Here is a 20,264-nt window from a genome sequence, read left to right on the forward strand (position 1 = left end):
ATATTTGTGACAACCAAGATTATAAATTTCATTGCTGCTCGTATTACTCGCTGCATTTTAAGTCTCAACCAAACCACAACCTCGCAGCTCGTGACATGTACGAAAAAACAGCCAAATATTTGTGACAACCAAGATTCATTCGCACCAATTTGAGCTGTGCTACCATATCCCAACCTAACCACAACCTCGGAAATCGTGACGAAAGCCTATTCCGAAAAAAAAAACAATGAAATATTTGTGACAATCAAGATTATAAGATTGACCGAATATCTCTGGCTGTCGTACACTATTACACTATTGGCTACAGCCAACAGCAGCACTCAGTGAAAGCACTGCGTGAATTATAATTTGGCAGAATTCCGCATCACACAGTGAGCAACGAATAATGATTTCAGATGTAATACGCACATTTACAGGGTGTTACAAAAAGGTACGGCCAAACTTTCAGGAAACATTCCTCACTCACAAACAAAGAAAATATGTTATATGGACATGTGTCCGGAAACGCTTACTTTCCATGTTAGAGCTCATTTTATTACTTCTCTTCAAATCACATTAATCATGGAATGGAAACACACAGCAACAGAACGTACCAGCGTGACTTCAAACACTTTGTTACAGGAAATGTTCAAAATGTCCTCCGTTAGCGAGAATTCATGCATCCACCCTCCGTCGCATGGAATCCCTGATGGGCTGATGCAGCCCTGGAGAATGGCGTATTGTATCACAACCGTCCACAATACGAGCACGAAGAGTCTCTACGTTTGGTACCGGGGTTGCGTAGACAAGAGCTTTCAAATGCCCCCAGTGAGAGGGTTGAGGTCACGAGAGCGTGGAGGCCATGGAATTGGTCCGCCTCTACCAATCCATCGGTCACCGAATCTGTTGTTGAGAAGCGTACGAACACTTCGACTGAAATTTGCAGGAGCTCTATCGTGCATGAACCACGTGTTGTGTCGTACTTGTAAAGGCACATGTTCTAGCAGCACAGGTAGAGTATCCCGTATGAAATCATGGCGGTGAATCGAGGAACTACAGTACATACTGACGAAACTAAAATGAGCTCTAACATAGAAATTAAGCATTTCCGGACACATGCCCACATAACATCTTTTCTATATTTGCGGGTGAGGAATGTTTCCTGAAAGTTTGGCCGTACCTTTTGGTAACACCCTGTATATGTCGTGATAAAGGTAATAATTGGTAAGCCATACTGAACTGTTCCCTAAATAGCTGTGATAATTATTGCTTTGACGGACAAAACTCTGATGATTGTCATGAAAATAGTCAGCATGTCACTCAGCCTCTTTAGAGTAGTCATTTAGAGCTTTATCCTAACAACGTTTCCGCTCTGTATATTACACATATACACTGAAGCGCCAAAGAAACTGGTATAGGCATGCGTCTTCAAATACAGATATATGTAAACAGGCAGAATACGGCGCTGCGGTCGGCAACAAGTGTCTGGCGCAGTTTCTAGATCGGTTACTGCTGTTACAATGACAAGTTCTCAAGATTTAAGTGAGTTTGAGCATGGTGTTATAGGCGGCGCACGAGCGATGGGACACAGCATCTCCGGGGTATCGATGAAGAGGGGAATTTCCCGAGCTACCAGTTTTCGAATGTACCGTGAATATCAGGAATTCGGTAAAACATCAAATCGGCAGGAAGAAGATCCTGCAAGAATGGGACGAATGACAACTGAAGAGAATCTTTCAACGTTACGGACGTGCAATCCTACCGCAAATTTCTGCAGATTTCAATGCTACCCATCTACAAGGGTCAACGTGTGAACCATTCAACGAAAAATCATCGATATGGGCTTACGGAGCCGAAGGTCCACTCTTCTAACCTTGATGACTGCACGACACAAATCCTCGTCTGAGCCCGTCAACAGCGATATTGGGCTATTGATGAATGAAAACATGTTACCTCGTCGGACGAGTCTCATTTCAAATTGTATCGAGTGGATGGACCTGTACGGGTATGGAGACAACATCATGAAGCCATGGACTCTGCATATCAGCGGAGGACTGTTCAAGGTGGTCGAGGCTCTGTAATGTGGGTCGTGTACAGTTGGAGTGATATGGGAAACCTGATACGTCTAGATACGACTCTGACAGGTGACATGTCTTATCACCTACAGTGTATGTTTATGGAAATGTCTATTGATTATTGTTTCTAAATCTAGTATTTTTGGCGAAAGCACCGGAAACTCATTGCATGCGAAGTGACTTCATGTCTTATCTTTGGTGCTTGGTTCTCAGCTCCGTATATACGGGTATAGTACTTGTATCTGACGAATGTAACGTAAAAGGTGAACATTTAGCGTAGTTAATAGAACAGTAGGCCGTCGTCTGATCAGCACGACGGAAACCTGTTGACATCCCGCACCCGAGTTCCCGGATTCGATTCCCGTCGGGGGTCAGGGATTTTCTCTGCCTCGTGATGACTGGATGTTGTGTGATGTCCTTAGGTTAGTTAGGCTTAAGTAGTTCTAAGTTCTAGGGGACTGATGACCATAGATGTTAAGTCCCATAGTGCTCAGAGCCAATTGAACCATTTAAACCTGTTGACATGAATCACCCGAGTGCAAATGCACCGTCCTTTTATGCCTTGTGTACTCAACCCTACCGCCATCTGTATACGTGCCTGTCGCTTTCCCATGACTTCTCGGTGTATAACGTCCACTGACTATACCGCGAAGCGTTAGAAATGTTGACATATGTCCCAAACGTAAGAAAAGCTGAAAATGCGTGTCACTGCAACAATTTATTGCTGTTAATATTTTGATTCATTTCGTCTGCCAAGATTATGGGCAAAGGGCCCCTCTCTTACTTATAATCAGGATTTATCATTAATAAAGTCGCGTCCTGTGCGAGATCAGTGCTCTTCTATACATACACTCCAAGAGTTCAAGAGACGGAACTGAATCTGTACTACTATATAAAGAAAAGTCGTTGTTTAACGTTATTACCAAAAAGTTCGAAAGTTACTTGGCCCATTTATTTTAACTTCTCACGCGATACTGTTCCATTCACGAGAAATATCTAATTGGATCATCTCAAAGAAGATGTATTTACAGCAGCGTAGTACACTTCTAACGCACGTTTAATTTTTTGATAGTGAAAATCGCCCGGTGACAACGAGTAGTTACTGACCGAGAATAATTTCAATGAGTTAATGATAGGCCATAGTGGGTGTGGCTGTTTTCCTCAACTCTCTATGAAAATGGCTGGCAGAACTATATTTTTGCCTCGTATCCATAACACGTAAACAATTAAAATAATAAAGTATGGTTAACACGGAATCGACATTAAAGACGTGAACTACGAAATTCTCAACTAGCTAAAGTTAAGTGAACATTTCGGAAACGGGAATGGCACTATGAGCACAGAACTATGTAGGGGAGATCGGAGCAAGTTAACGAAGAGTACAAGGTGACTAATCGCCTGCTTTAAGTTCATAGCTGGTCGCTGTGGCCGAACATTTCTAGGCGCTTCAGTTCGGAACCGCGCGTCTGCAGCGGTCGCAGGTTCGAATCCTGCCTCGGGCATGGCTGTGTGTGATTCCTTAGGTTAGTTAGGTTTAAGTAGTTGTAAGTCTAGGGTACTGATGACCTCAGATGTTAAAAGTCCCATAGTGCTTAGAGCCATTTGAATCATTTTTAAGTTCATACTTACAGGCAGCACCACCATGCGCATAATATTAAGGTTTCACAACGTGAGAGACTCAAAACTCGCACAACGTGCGTTAGGCAATTGTAGAGTACCTTACCTCGCACATTATAATTTTTAAGGCATTCAACGGAAGCTATGGTGGAACGACGGGGTAGGTATTAGATTATTCTTTGCTCTGCGTGAGTACCTAACACAGTGTACATTTCACAGTTGTTATTCATTCTTAACCCTATTCCAAAAATCAAAGACGCATGGGGTAAGTTAACGACCACGCTATCTGTTCCGCATCTAGTGAGTGCTAGTTATTGCAAAGGTGCTGAGATCGAAGATTATGATCCCGTTATGTTTAGCGAGTGCGATTTAGCTGCTGTGAAAATACGCATCTTGTTCATGTAACGGACCATGTCAAAACTGACAATGATCCTCCTCGGGTTGCAACGCCTAAAGACCAACCCAGAGCAGCTCGTGAAGAACCTTCTGGTGAGCATCACCTAGAGAAGAGAAGAACCGTTACGTACAACAGACTGTGTTTCTATCGCTCCGAAACAGAGCTCAAGTAATACTGATTTCAAACCAATGCCTAAAGAAAAATCACGTACAAAAACACAGTTGCGGCACTGTATGCAAAGGGCAAGTATTTTAACAAAGGCCGGCCGCGGAGGTCTAGCGGTTCAGGCGCTCAGTCCAGAACCGCGCGACTGCTACGGTCGCAGGTTCGAATCCTGCCTCGGGCATGGATGTGTGTGATGTCCTTAGGTTAGTTAGGTTTAAGTAGTTCTAAGTTCTAGGGGACTAATGACCACAGCAGTTGAGTCCCATAGTGCTCAGAGTCATCTGAACCATTTGAAATTACTACACTACTGGCCATTAAAATTGCTACACCAACAAGAAATGCAGATGATAAAGGGCTATTCACTGGACAAATACATTTTACTAGAACTGACATGTGATTACATTTTCACGCAATTTGGGTCTATAGATCCTGAGAAATCAGTACCCAGAACAATCACCTATGGCCGTAATATCGGTCTTGATACGCCTGGGCATTGAGTCAAACAGAGCTTGGATGGCGTATACAGGTACAGCTGCCCATGCAGCTTCAACACAATACCACAGTTCATCAAGAGTTGTGACTGACGAATTGTGACGAGCCAGTTGCTCGGCCACCATTGACCAGACGTTTTCAATTGGTGAGACATCTGGAGAATGTGCTGGCCAGGGGAGCAGTCGAACATTTTCTGTAATTCTGAAAGCCGGCCGCGGTGGTCTAGCTGTTGTAGGCGCTCAGTCCGGAACCGCGCGACTGCTACGGTCACAGGTTCGAATCCTGCCTGGGGCATGGATGTGTGTGATGTCCTTAGGTTAGTTAGTTTTAAGTAGTTCTAAGTTCTAGGGGACTGATGACCACAGATGTTAAGTCCCATATTGCTCAGAGCCATTTGAACCATATTGTAATCCTGAAAGACCCGCACAGGAACTGCACATGCGGTCGTGCATTATCCTGCTGAAATGTAGGGTTTCGCAGGGACCGAATGAAGGGTAGAGCCATGGGTCGAAACACATCTGAAATGCAATGTCCACTGTTCAATGTGCCGTCAATGCGAACAAGAGGTGACCGAGACGTGTAACCAAACGCAACCCATACCATCACGCCGGGTGATACTCCAGTATGGCGATGACGAATACAAGCTTCCAACGTGCGTTCACCGCGATATCGCCAAACACGGATGCGACCATCATGATGCAGTACACAGAACCTGGATTCAGCCGAAAAAATGACGTTTTGCCATTCGTAGACCCAGGTTCGTCGTTGAGTACACGACCGCAGGTGCTCCTGCTGTGATGCAGCGTCAAGGGTAACCGCAGACATGGTCTACGAGCTGATAGTCCGTGCTGCTGCAAACGTCGTCGAACTGTTCGTGTAGATGGTTGTTGTCTTGCAAACGTCCCCATCTGTTGACTCGGGGATCGAGGCGTGGCTGCACGATCTGATACAGCCATGCGGATAAGATGCCTATCATCTCGACTGCTAGTGATACGAGGCTGTTGGGATCCAGCACGGCGTTCCATATTACCCTCCTGAACCCACCGATTCCATATGCTGCTAACAGTCATTGTATCTCGACCAACGCGAGCAGCAATGTCGCGATACGATAAACCGGAATTGCGATAGTCTACAATCCGACCTTTATCAAAGTCGGAAACGTGATGGTACGCATTTCTCCTCCTTACACGAGGCATCACAACAACGTTTCACCAGGCAACGCCGGTCAACTGCTGTTTGTGTATGAGAAATCGGTTGAAAACTTTCCTCATGTCAGCACGTTGTAGGAGTCGCCACCGGCGTCTAGCTTGTGTGAATGCTCCAAAAAGCTGATCATTTGCATATCACAGCATCTTCTTCCTGTACGTTAAATTTCGCGTCTGTAGCACGTCATCTTCGTGGTGTAGCAATTTTTATGGCCAGTAGTGTATTTTATAAGAAATATGTAATAAAGTTTCAGTAAGGAATGTGCAGTACTAGGAAAAGATGACGCTTTTGCATTATTTTGTAATATTGCCAAAATAATAGTGTTTATATTAAGATAAAAATGTGTACAACTAGGTAGAATGGAATAGAAGGTAATTATATTAATACACGATATGAAAATAAAACTGTTTAAAAATGAAATAATTTAAAATAGGCAACATCCTCAGCTTGCACTGGTTTCCTACACGAAGATGAGTCCAATGAAAACCATAAATTAACATACAGAGTGATTTTTCATTGCGTGCAGAAAGTACAGACAATTCGCAGACCAAAATTGCTCTTGCAATTTTGTTTGGCCGTCAGTTTAATCAGTGATGAACGTCAAATTTTTTGTTTATAGGAACGTCCCATATTATTTATTAGTCCAATGTAAGTCCAACACTTCAGTATTCAAATATCGGTCATACACATGTTATTTGGCAGTGTTATTTGCAGAGAAACACTAGTTTCTCAGTATTCTAGCAATGTAATTTGCTTTACCTACAACTGAGCGTACGTGGCCTTTCTACATCATATTTCCACGTCATGATTGTTAGAAATATAAGGGGTAGTCAAATGGAAACGAGACAGGAGGAAAAAATAAGTAAACTGTTAATTATTTCAAAAGTAATCACCATAACTCTTAATATGTGACTGTTGATTTGCTTCAGACGAAGAACACGCCAGTGTTGACTCATGGTTCCGTAGGTCCCCCAGCTATGTCTATTACTTTTGAAATAATAATCAGTTTATTTTTTCCATTTGACTCATTTTCATATAACTGTCCCTTGTATATGCATGACACGAACAGCTCCGAATGTCTAGCCCTGTAGTTGATAGTGACCGCACTTTATAAATTTTGTGAAGTTCAGGCCTTACCATTTCTCTGATAAAGAGCTAGATGCCAGTTATTACAGCAGATGCGGACCCAGGGTAGAGTATCGGTAGGGTGAAGGAGGGTGGGAGGGAAGATGGGAGGGGGAGAGGACGTCACAGTTTTAACCCCCCCCCCCCAAGTAAATTGCTGCCGCCACTACTTGTAGCGTACCACAAATACGCTAGACTTCAATAATAACAGTAAAAATGCATAAAACGCTTTAATACTATAATAATAATTTATTCACATTAGCGCTCGGCACTCCGCTTCGGTTTCAGTTGCAACAAGCTCCAGTTCAGAAAAAAAATCATTTAAAAGCTTATGCCTATAAATTTGAGGTGTTGGTATGTCTTTTTTTTTATCATCACTCTTCTGACTAGTTTGATGCGGCTCGCCACGAATTCCTCTCCTGCGCTAACCTTTTCATCTCAGAGTAGCACTTGCAACCTACGTCATCAATTATTTGCTGGATGTATTACAATCTCTGTCTTCCTCTACAGTTTTTGCCCTCTACAGCTTCCTCTAGTAGTATAGAAGTCATTCCCTCATGTCTTAACGGATGTCCTATCATCCTGTACCTTCTCCTTATCAATGTTTTCCACATATTCCATTCCTCTCTGATTCTCAGTAGAACCTCCTCATTCCTTACCTTATCAGTCCACCTAATTTTCAACATTTGTATGCAACTGTACATCTCAAATTCGTCGATTCTCTTCTGTTCCGGTTTTCCCACAGTCCATGTTTCACTACCATACAATGCTGTACTACAGACGTACATTCTCAGAAATTCCTTCCTCAAATTAAGACCGGTATTTGATATTAGTAGACTTCTCTAGGACAGGAATGCCATTTTTGCCATTTTGATGTCCTCCTTGTTCCGTCCGTCATTGATATTTTACTGCATAAGTAGCAGAATTCCACTTCATCGACTTAGTGACCATCAATCTTGATGTTAGGTTTCTCGCTGTTCTCATTTCTACTACTTCTCATTACCTTCGTCTCTCTTCGATTTACTCTCATACTGTGTACTCATTAGACTGTTCATTCCGTTCAGCGAATCATGTAATTCTTTTTCACTTTCACTCAGGATAACAATGCCATAAGCGAATCGTGTCATTAGTATCCTTTCACCTTGAATTTTATTCGACTCCTGAATCTTTCTTTTATATCCATCATTGCTTCTTCGATGTACAGTTTGAATACAAGTCCTTTAAGAGCTGCACACGTGTACGCTGGAGTGAGCATTCTCAACTTACATGTCGATTGATTTACGTAAAAATGCTTCGAACTCCATCCGTCTGGAGCTCCAACATGCACAATAGCCGGCACGTCGCTCCAGCTTAGACGCTACAAAATAGAAGTGCTTCACATAATACTGCGAGCGAGAACACAGGGCACGCTATGGTTATGTGAGAGCATAACTGGGGGAATTCTGTCTTGCCTTACTTAACTTCCTGTGCTTTGCCCGTTTTGCCTGTGAATCTGCGAGCCGTGTATGATTTGTATTTGGTAGCAGGTGTGATCAGCCTATGAATGGGCGACTTCACCTGTCTGGTAGGCCACACACGAGGCTTGTCGTCATGCAAGCAACTCAAAAGTGTCCTGTGTTAAGCACAGCTTCAAACTTCTAGAATTCCTCGTCATTTTTGAGAAACTTAGTTGTCATGCTACCTAATTTTCTGAATGTTTCCTGAGAAACATGGAAATTGATATACTGGCCGCCTGTCCTAAGTATCGTCAGGCACAAGTTCTGTGGCGTTTTGGTAAACATTTGCAATTCCGTTTCTACAATGCTTAGCTGGAGTTATCCCAAACAAACGCTGCTTATCACCTCTTTCATACGATGTCCAGTGGTACCGAAAAGCGTAGTTTCTTACCTTTTGCAAACAAAATTATTTTTATACCGAAATTTTTCGTCTCCATTCGATAAGGCAATTCCTAAATTAGCCTAGTGCGATATTTTGTTTTATCGAGGGACTGCAAAATACAAAGAATAAGGTTTTTTTTAGGAGTAGTCCTTGTCTGACTATCCCCGTCTCGTGTATCGCCCTGCCCTGCACTGTCTACTACTGCCATACAGCAGCGCTACTCAATCACTGTTGGAGTAGTCGCTATTTTTCGTGTTTTACTGTCCTTGTTAATATATATTGCTTTGCAGAGCATCGCACTCAATTAATGTGGGACCGCTTTATCGAATGGAGGCATAAAATATGGCTTCAAACGTCGTTTTGTTTATAACGGGAAACTATCCGACGTTTTCTGCTGACACTGGGCTTCGCATGAGACAGATAATCAGTAGTATTTGTTTGGGGCGATTCCTGGTGACGCTTAGGAGAGACACCCTGTATGTAAATACATTAACTCTTCAGTAGTGTTTGGGATTGGGGGGGGGGGGGATCACAGTATTATCTGAAATTACACTCAAATGACAGTGCACAGCAGTCAGTCGTCCTTTTCTTGCAGGTTTTATTTTGCAAATCTAGATTTCGGCTAGTGCCTACCCATTATCAGTGCACCATTTCAAAGTATTAATGCATGTTCTAGCACGTCAGCCCCCTCTTTTTGGGCTTCTGTCACTGCTCGCTGAAGTCTTGAGCGAGCATTCATATTATATGCTAAAGAAATATGCTAACCTTTTTGGTATCAGATTAATCTACCTAAATAAAACATATTTAGGAGACAATTATCAAGCGTTGAAATACAATAAATTTTGTGTAGTTCCTGTCAAATTAAGTCGTAAGGGCAACGCATCCTCAAACTCACCGAATCAGTTACATAGAGAATGGCAATTTTAGGATCCTGACTGCTTCCGGGTAAATGACTGCGGAGTCCTATGTTCCCAGCCGTAGTAAACGCATAGCTAAACAAAATTTCTATTTGCACCACAAGGATATTTTTTTCGAGATCTAGCTGGATATTAAGTGTAATTCTTCTAGGCAGAACTGCCTCGTAGACGACTGCATCACGTGCGGAAGTTGTCAGATTGCAAGTGACAGGCTATTATGCGGCAAGAAGCAGTGAGAGTGTGGTGGCATGTTGCAGGTGCGGGCGGCGTGTATGGCCGTGTCGTCGCTGCTGCACATGGACGACTCCGGGCAGCAGCAGTCGCTCGCAGAGTTCATGACGTTCTTCATGTGAGTACGCAGCCCTCCCGCCGGCCGGCGAGGGGATCTCGCTGCCCTCTGGTATACAGTACAAGATTGCCATCGTTCTGTGACTGCGCCAGAGTGGTCCCCAGATAAGCTGTTTAACACAGAGAAACACTTCCTGACCTTTAAGTTGTAGTCGATACGGCATCGCCGTTCACTTCCTACTGGCAAGCTCCATACACTCGATATCTCGCTGTATTTGCGATCATTGATGGCGAGTTTAAAATAAATGTATCCGCTTTCACAAGGCTGTGTGTTCTACGTGAAAGATGATTCAGTGTTGGGGCTAATTTTGATTTACTCATAGGGCTACAAAGTTGTTATTCGTGAAATGTTTCACTACACCGAAAACAAGACTCCTGGAAATCACACAGTGGATATTTGTTCGGATTCTCATAGCCAAATTAAGAGTCGTAAATGGACAACTGCTGTATCAAACTGACCAGCGTGACATCTAGTTTTGCAAAAAAATTTAATTTCTTGAGAGTAATGAGAGTATCTAAAAAAAATTATTATTGATTTGAGGGAAAATTAGACAATGGATTTTAGTCCTAATTTTCATAGCCACGATGGTTAATTTGACATTCCTTTTGTTCTTTTCTCACTCTTCAATTGGCTATGAAAATTTGGACAAAAATCCTCTGTGTAGTTTCTAAGGAGCCTTAATTTCGGTCCTCTCCATTTGACCAAAAATATTTAAATTCTTGAAAGTAATCAGGGTTATTATGAAGCACTTAGTTAATGATTTCAGGGAATTTGAAATATTTGAATAAAATCTGTTGCTAGCTACGTAAATAACGCGTCGAAAAGCTAATCTCTTAAAGGCCTAGCTATTCTGAGTGTGAAATGCTACACCGGCGTATAAATTCGGAATTCTTTGTTTCGTGTTGAACAAATAAAATAAGTATTAGGATACAGCATGAACCGAAACTTCTCTACTTCCTCTTGATCTATACACTTTTCATAATAATAGAATTCTGCTCGACATTTGTACTATATTTCATGCTTTATGAACAAAACTAGAAAATAAAACAAAATTGGAAAAATGGTCAAAATATTTAGTGAAATGATCCGTCTAGGACTAAGAAACAAAATAGATTACAAAACATTCTAGAATCATGCGAAGGTACGTCAAATGTTTCTCTAGAATTTTATTTCCTTCTGTTACACAAATCATTTCACAAAACATTTGAGAATTTTTAAAAATTGTTTTTTCTTTTTTCAATTTTTTTAATTTTTTAAAGAACAAACCTAATTTACAGGGGTATGTAGTTATGTCTTCCACATACATGAACACACATTCTTGAAATACGCTTTGTAATGAAGTTAGGCCCACATACAATGACATACGATTTGTGAGATCTGTACGTCCCCTAATGGCCGGTCCATCGCTACTCCGGCAGCTCGCTCTGAAGGAATGACCTTATATGCAGGTGAATGTGCGGTGATACTCTGACGTGCTGAAAAATGCTGTGTTCGGCATTTACACGCAATTGTGAAGACAGCCACATCTACAACTTATCCAGGAACGTGATTCTTGTAAGGAAGCTAGTGAACGAGCTGGTAGCTGGCTGGAGATCCTCAACGGCAATCGCATGAAGCAACAACGTACAATTGGCGCCAAGATAAACTTTTAGTTTCTATGTGTAAGTTAGATTTCACCCTAGGTTTCTATCTTCATTCATGTACGAGATGTACGAGTCGCAAAATCGGATGAATTTTTTTTGAAACATCTTGTATCTAATACATAAAAATGAATATTTGTGTGTTTGTTGGCCTTCAGTGTGTTCCTCTACCACTCATCTGATATCGATGAAACTTTGGTGAAATGTTGCCGAGACGCTCGCAAAGATTTCTGCAGGGGTAAGAACCACCTAGCACTCATATGGGTACATGTGGAAACGGCTTGTAGAAGCTTAACTCACGACCATCTGAAACAATTTCACTCAAATTTTGTATAGACCACACGTGACCCATTATTTGTATAATTGTTGGTACAGAAAAATTTTCGTGTGGTTAATATACCCTCCCCACTCCTAGGGGTGGGGGTGGGAATTCGTGATGGCAAAAAAAAAAACAAAAATCGATAACGACCGACAATAGTATGAAATCTATAGTTTTCAGAGTCGCTAAAATTATTGGTGACAGTCAAGATCATCGCGATGACGTTTCGCCACTAGAGTTGTGGGTGTGAGGAGGAGATCCAAAGACAGTGATGTAACAGTATGTCTCCGTAACGACTGAAGAAATACCACCAGAAATTGGAATACGCATCACTTCATATCTGGATAAATTTACTGTGACAGACCAACACCGACTCAAAGGAAGGCCTCGGAGCTTGTTGGTGACGCCACGTCAGCTAGGCACGGCGAACGCCAGGTCTGTTGCAAGCAGACTCATAATGGTGGTTCAAAAATGGTTCAAATGGCTCTGAGCACTATGGGACTCAACTGCTGTGGTCATTAGTCCCCTAGAACTTAGAACTACTTAAACCTAACTAACCTAAGGACATCACACACATCCATGCCCGAGGCAGGATTCGAACCTGCGACCGTAGCAGTCGCACGGTTCCGGACTGCGCGCCTAGAACCATAATGGTGGTGTCTCCTCCCTGACACAGAAAAATGTGAAACTATTGGCGGTAGTTGACCAACACACATTGTTCTGAGAGATTTCTGCAATCAATTAACTGTGCAATTCATTACACTTCTTAACAAATAGTGTACTCCTGAACTTAAATTTTCACCCGTTTTAAGGATTGACATACAAAAACAACTTCATGGTCCAGCAGCAACATGATTCGTGCTTCTTTACCTTATTTGTAAATCTGAGGAAGTTACGTTTGTACTGGGTTGCTTTTACAAGAAACTGTGAACATATTGGTGCTCTCCTTTAGGTATCTTGGTTGACTATGGGCTGAGGAGCACTGAATGTTAATGAAATATCTTGCGATTGTACACGTTGAGGGAGGGGGTGGGGGACAGAAGAAAAAGGCAGAAGAGAGATACTTGTTTTATCAAATAAATTTTTTTGTCTTACAAAGTTCCTCCTTTCAGTTGCAAGAGGGGAATATTTATCTTTTCTAATGTGCGTGTTTAAAAAAGTTTAAGCTCACCAGTATTTTCTATGTATGAAGCTATTTTGTTTCCTGTTTCGAATTCCTTGCGTTGAAATCGACTGTAGTCTAATGACTGGCAACGGTTGGACATTTACACATGTAAATTAGTACACATTTCCAATGACGATGTCAAACGAAAACAAATAAATAAATAAAAGAAACGAGTTCATTGTACGGGTGTTGGGGTAAGTTTCGATAACAAAAAGGATCAAGTATATATATATATATATATATATATATATATATATATATATATATATATATATATATATATATACACTCCTGGAAATTGAAATAAGAACACCGTGAATTCATTGTCCCAGGAAGGGGAAACTTTATTGACACATTCCTGGGGTCAGATACATCACATGATCACACTGACAGAACCACAGGCACATAGACACAGGCAACAGAGCATGCACAATGTCGGCACTAGTACAGTGTATATCCACCTTTCGCAGCAATGCAGGCTGCTATTCTCCCATGGAGACGATCGTAGAGATGCTGGATGTAGTCCTGTGGAACGGCTTGCCATGCCATTTCCACCTGGCGCCTCAGTTGGACCAGCGTTCGTGCTGGACGTGCAGACCGCGTGAGACGACGCTTCATCCAGTCCCAAACATGCTCAATGGGGGACAGATCCGGAGATCTTGCTGGCCAGGGTAGTTGACTTACACCTTCTAGAGCACGTTGGGTGGCACGGGATACATGCGGATGTGCATTGTCCTGTTGGAACAGCAAGTTCCCTTGCCGGTCTAGGAATGGTAGAACGATGGGTTCGATGACGGTTTGGATGTACCGTGCACTATTCAGTGTCCCCTCGACGATCACCAGAGGTGTACGGCCAGTGTAGGAGATCGCTCCCCACACCATGATGCCGAGTGTTGGCCCTGTGTGCCTCGGTCGTATGCAGTCCTGATTGTAGCGCTCACCTGCACGGCGCATACTACCATCATTGGCACCAAGGCAGAAACGACTCTCATCGCTGAAGACGACACGTCTCCATTCGCCCCTCCATTCACGCCTGTCGCGACACCACTGGAGGCGGGCTGCACGATGTTGGGGCGTGAGCGGAAGACGGCCTATCGGTGTGCGGGACCGTAGCCCAGCTTCATGGAGACGGTTGCGAATGGTCCTCGCCGATACCCCAGGAGCAACAGTGTCCGTAATTTGCTGGGAAGTGGCGGTGCGGTCCCCTACGGCACTGCGTAGGATCCTACGGTCTTGGCGTGCATCCGTGCGTCGCTGCGGTCCGGTCGCAGGTCGACGGGCCGACCACTGGCGACAACATCGATGTACTGTGGAGACCTCACGCCCCACGTGTTGAGCAATTCGGCGGTACGTCCACCCGGCCTCCCGCATGCCCACTATACGCCCTCGCTCAAAGTCCGTCAACTGCACATACGGTTCACGTCCACGCTGTCGCGGCATGCTACCAGTGTTAAAGACTGCGCTGGAGCTCCGTATGCCACGGCAAACTGGCTGACACTGACGGCGGCGGTGCACAAATGCTGTGCAGCTAGCGCCATTCGACGGCCAATACCGCGGTTCCTGGTATGTCTGCTGTGCCGTGCGTGTGATCATTGCTTGTGCAGCCCTCTCGCAGTGTCCGGAGCAAGTATGGTGGGTCTGACACACCGGTGTCAATGTGTTCTTTTTTCCATTTCCAGGAGTATATATATATATATATATATATATATATATATATATATATATATATATATATATATAATTTCCTAAGCTTGCAATGGGGCAAAGCATCTTCTCGTATTGATCTACGTTTGTTTCGACAGGATTCAGTAATTAGAACTATGATCTACATTTGTAGCTTTACGATAGTAAGAAAACCTTTCATCTAAATAAAATTGCTGAATCCAAAAGATTACCACACATTTTGTCCAAAAATAAGAGATTTATAGTGATAAGCACGCCCAGGCGTTTCTGCCTGCAACTGACCTGGCGTTCGCCGTGCCTAGCTGACGTGACGTCACCAACAAGCGCCGAGGCCTTCCTTTGAGTCGGTGTTGGACAGACGTGACATAGAAGTATGACTCAGGAACGCCTGGAGAAATTTCAACAAATTTGGTACTATCAGACCTTATAATTTGTATAAAAATACTCTAGGTGTAAGATACCCCTACTACCTGTAAGAAGGCGGTGGAGATCAAAAGCGATGACATGTAGAAACGTTCGACAACAAAATATTTGTATTTTTTCCTGTAATTAGTTCACTTAGAATGCTTTGAAGCCAACGGCCTTGCAGCAGTGGTAACACCGGTTCCCGCGAGATCACCGAAGTTAAGCGCTGTCGGGCTGGGCTAGCATTTGGATGGGTGACCATCCGGTCTACCGAGCGCTGTTGGCAAGCGGGGTGCATTCAGCCATTGTGAGGCAAACTGAGGAGCTACTTGATTGAAAAGTATGGCGACTCCGGTCTCGTAACTGTCATACGGCCGGCAGAGCGATGTGCTGACCTTATGCCCCACCACATCCGCATCCAGAGACGCCTGTGGGCTGATGATGACACGGCTGCCGGTCTGTACCGATCGGCTTTCCAAGGCCTGATCGGACAGAGTTTAGTTTTCAATCTCTTTTTTTTTTGACTGTTCAATGCATCAATCACTTAGTGATAATGAGCAGTCCATTGAGCCAATGTGTGTGTGTGTGTGTGTGTGTGTGTGTGTGTGTGTGTGTGTATCCGGGCAAAATGGTTCAAATGGCACTGAGCTCTATGGGACTCAACTGCTGTGGTCATCAGTCCCCTAGAACTTAGAACTACTTAAACCTAACTAACCTAAGGACATCACACACATCCATGCCCGAGGCAGGATTCGAACCTGCGACCGTAGCAGTCTCACGGTTCCGGACTGCGCGCCTAGAACCGCGAGACCTATCCGGGCAAAGCCGTAGCCAATAACTAGTTATAAATAAATACAAGCAGAAGAGATTTTCGTTAAATTCTACAAATTATTAGTACATTCGATTTTCCTTGATACAAATAAGGTTATTTTATAGCATGAAAATGAAGACCCGAAAAATTTCATATTGGAAACATACACATTCTCCCATGCAAATCATGGTACTAAAACACTTACATCAAACACAAGACTAATCTGCCAGGTTTTGGTCAAAAAGCATGTAATTCGGGAGTTCCAAGTGTTGTACCAGATGAAAATAAAATCGTCGGAACAATGGTAGGTGCTTCACTTTGCTCCCGGAGGAGACAGAGTGGATACTACATCATGCAAAATGTTCACTTTATTGTTCCATAGATAAGAAGAATTATTTATCTTTGTATAAACAATTTCCACAGGAGTGTCTCCGAACATTAAGGTGTCATTTGAAACAGACAAAATACAAATGTCTCACTTACATTGAACAATAACTTTCACACAGAATTCTGCCTAATATATTGATCACACAGTTGGCTTACTAGTAGACGATTATGCCGTTTTACTCTATGATCGCGGTCTGATGTGAGCGCTGGTGGGCTCTCTCGTAAGTAGAAGAGCAGTAGTTGCGGTGTAGCGAAACTTATCTGGGTGTGGCCGGACCGTTGTCGCTCAGCTTCTTGCGGTGATTGTCTTCTCTTGTGGTTGCGTTGCGAAGTACCAACCTATTTCGGAACCTCACTCTTCGGACGACACCACACGATGGTGTTTCATATCTAGGGGGAGAGCAAGTAAACGTCAGCATGAGACAACAAAAGAAAGAAGGGCTCGTTTGCGGTTAAACGATGTAGCGGCGACCGTCAGCTGTTCGATGGGGAAGTTGGAGCCTCCACAGCGTTCGCGGCTAAATCTCTGTAACCTTACTGGAACAAAGTGGCGGCTGCCGGGTTGGCCGAGCGGTTCTAGGCGCTACAGTCTGGCACCGCGCGACCGCTACGGTCGCAGATTCGAATCCTGCCTCGGGCATGGATGTGTGTGATGTTCTTAGGTTAGTTAGGTTTACGTAGTTCTAAGTTCTAGGAGACTGATGACCTTAGAAGTTAAGTTCCAAAGTGCTCAGAGCCATTTGAACCATTTTTTGAACAAGGTGGCACCAGACAGAGCGGCATTCAAGCAGTATAACGCGAAACTAAGTTACGAGTACGCTGCTAAGAAACAGGCTGTGATTGAGCTACGTGTGTGGGTGAAGCAGTGTGATCTGGCTCTAAAGTACGTGGATTCCTCGTACCACGCGGAGGAGTATACACCCCTCCTCCCTGGGGAGTCAGTGGACCCTGCTAACGGATACTCGTTAAAACGTTGCTGTGGAAAGTATCTTCCCAAGAAAAACGGCGATGAAGGCCGTTTAAGTTTAAAAGACCTTTGCAAAGAGCGGCAGCCTTTTTAATTGAAAGGAAATTAATAAAAAAGAATTATTAGCTGCCTGAGAATCGATATCTAGATACTATAGTTCCTCTCATTAGATGAGGAGGTACATTTACACGAGGGTTATCCGAAAAGTAAGGTCTCCTATTTTTTTATAAGTACATAGACCTGTTTATTTTTACAATGGTTTACATCAGTTGACAGATTGAACATTTAGCTATTTTTCGACATAATCACCATTTCTGTCGATGCATTTTGGTAGACGCCGTGGCAGTTTTTGCATGCCAATGTCATACCAGCTCGCTGACATGCTGTTCAGAAAGTTATGAACCTCTTCTTTCACCTCGTCGTCGGAGCTGAATCGCTGGGACCACAATTAACGCTGACAGCTACTGTGAGACTCTGAAAAAACTCAAACGGGCAATTCAGAACCGGAGAAGAGAAATTTTGAGCAAGGGCGTACACATTCTCCATGACAACGCTCGCCCACACATCGCTCGGCAAACCGTTGCTCTTCTGCATCAGTTTCAGTGGAACATAATCACCCACCCTATAGTTCTGACTTGGCGCCCTGTTCCCTAGGTTAAAAGAACATTTGGCCGGAAAGCGACTCAGGTCCGACGACGAGGTGAAAGAAGGGGTTCATAACTTTCTGAACAGCATGTCAGCGAGCTGGTATGACATTGGCATGCAAAAACTGCCACGGCGTCTACCAAAATGCATTGACAGGAATGGTGATTATGTCGAAATATAGGAAAATGTTGAAGCTGTAAACTGTTGTAAACCATTGTAGAAATAAACAGGTCTATGTACTTATAAAAAAGTAGGAGACCTTGCTTTTGCCATTACTCTGGTACATTAATAAAAATTAAAGAGGCAGAAAAAGTAATTACTGGAAGATAAAAACTATTAAAATTTCTTACATTTGTGCACATTTTCAAGTCTTTGAGCATAATGCCGCACGTTGTTGCTTGAGGTTAATATCACCAAATATAATTTTTGGTCACTGTGTGTAAAACTATTTTGCTGTGTTTTGTATGAAAGTAAGGCACTTCTCCGTTTGAGGACCGAGTATAAACTAATGTACGTACGTTGAGGATATCTGTTTAGGCCAGGGGATAGTCTTCTTGTAAATTGGCAGGTTAATTAATTTTTGGAGCGGAGGTTGGCGCACTTTCTGGTTTTGACTTGCAGTAAAGACATGTAACCTTTCAGGGACTGGATATGAATTATGTGCGATACCTAACAGTGTAACTACTGATATGCAACTTCAGCGTCTTCTTCAGGAAACGTCATCTCATGACGTAACTATATCACTTTGGTAATTCGACCCGGTGGAGACAAATGAGTGGCCTTAGAAAAAGAGTTTTTGTCATTGTAGTGTTTTTAAGACCACATTAAGTTAGTGAGAGAGAAAATAATATATTGTTTAGTCAGTAACTGTTTTATCTACGACGCGCGCCGCTGTCAGCAGCCTCTGTGATTTTACCTGGTAGCCACTGGTGACTCTGCACACCAGATCTCTAACGTCCATCGTATGTGGTCTTTTTACAGTTGTTGAGCAGCCCATGTGCCGCTTTGGTGATCTCTGCAGGTACTGTTTCTGTAGATAGGCTATCGTCTGCGTTGTCACTCTTACGATACGGTATATAACTAGGGGGCAACGCGTAAAACTAAAAACGATGATAGATTTGTGTAGGTTACATTTATATTAGTGTAAAATAAATGTCTTGCAAATACGTGCATAGTTGGTTTAAAATTATCATGTCGACAGTAGTTTTCTTTGTAGGGTGGTTTCAAAATGGACACAGGTGTTCGAACTAATTACCGTCAAGAAATAAAAAAAAAAGGAAAGAAATATACTTCTCAATGCAGCTTATGAAGGAGCTACAACCATTTATTTCTATTAGTCATTTTACTAAAAGACCACACTGGTCTCTTTGGACTGTTGTAGATGGTTTACAACTAGTACCAGGTGATCTTATGACCTTCCACCGTTGATGTACGTCATCCCAGTAAAGTGTTGAGTATTTTCCTGTTAGTAGAGTGGAATCAGCGCAGTAAGGTGGATGGACTCGGAGAAGCGCCAGAATGGCAGGTTGGATCTATCGTGTTTGGACGTGCCCCTGACCGTACTGTGAATTATCTTTCTCGATTTATTGCTGTACCAACGGGAACTGTCCAAAGTGGACTACAAGGACTTGTGTGCCACTCATAGCCGTGTAAAACGACGTCAGAAAATTGGGCGTAAAATATACTTACTGACAGTGCCCGAGTGTCACGCCTTGTCAATGACAATAGGTTTTAAACTCTGCAGGAATGGCTACTGCCAGTGAATACAGGAGCACAGAGCGCACATTACGAAGGGAATTACGTAATGTGGACATACGGAGTCTGGTACCTCCCGGAAGATCACTGTTCACAGTGGAACACGGAACAGTAGGTACTAGGTCAACAACTTTGCTTCCGCCGTTTTTTCTCGAAGTTCGGGGCTTTATTGTGAAAAACTTAAAAACAATTATGAGATATCGATTCTCAGGCAGCTTATAATTCTTTTTTATTAATTTCTTTTCAATTAAAAAGGCTGCCGATTTGCAAAGGCCTTTTAAACTCAA

General features: G+C 43.1%; 1 pseudogene; it reads left to right on the forward strand.

Annotated features, from left to right (window-relative positions):
* The first annotated feature begins 15,580 nt into the window (after nucleotides 1–15,580).
* On the forward strand, nucleotides 15,581–15,698 carry LOC126274487 (5S ribosomal RNA; annotated as a pseudogene).
* Nucleotides 15,699–20,264: the final 4,566 nt, after the last annotated feature.

This window comes from Schistocerca gregaria, chromosome 5 (assembly GCF_023897955.1).
Source record: "Schistocerca gregaria isolate iqSchGreg1 chromosome 5, iqSchGreg1.2, whole genome shotgun sequence".
Taxonomy (NCBI): Eukaryota; Metazoa; Arthropoda; class Insecta; order Orthoptera; family Acrididae; genus Schistocerca; species Schistocerca gregaria.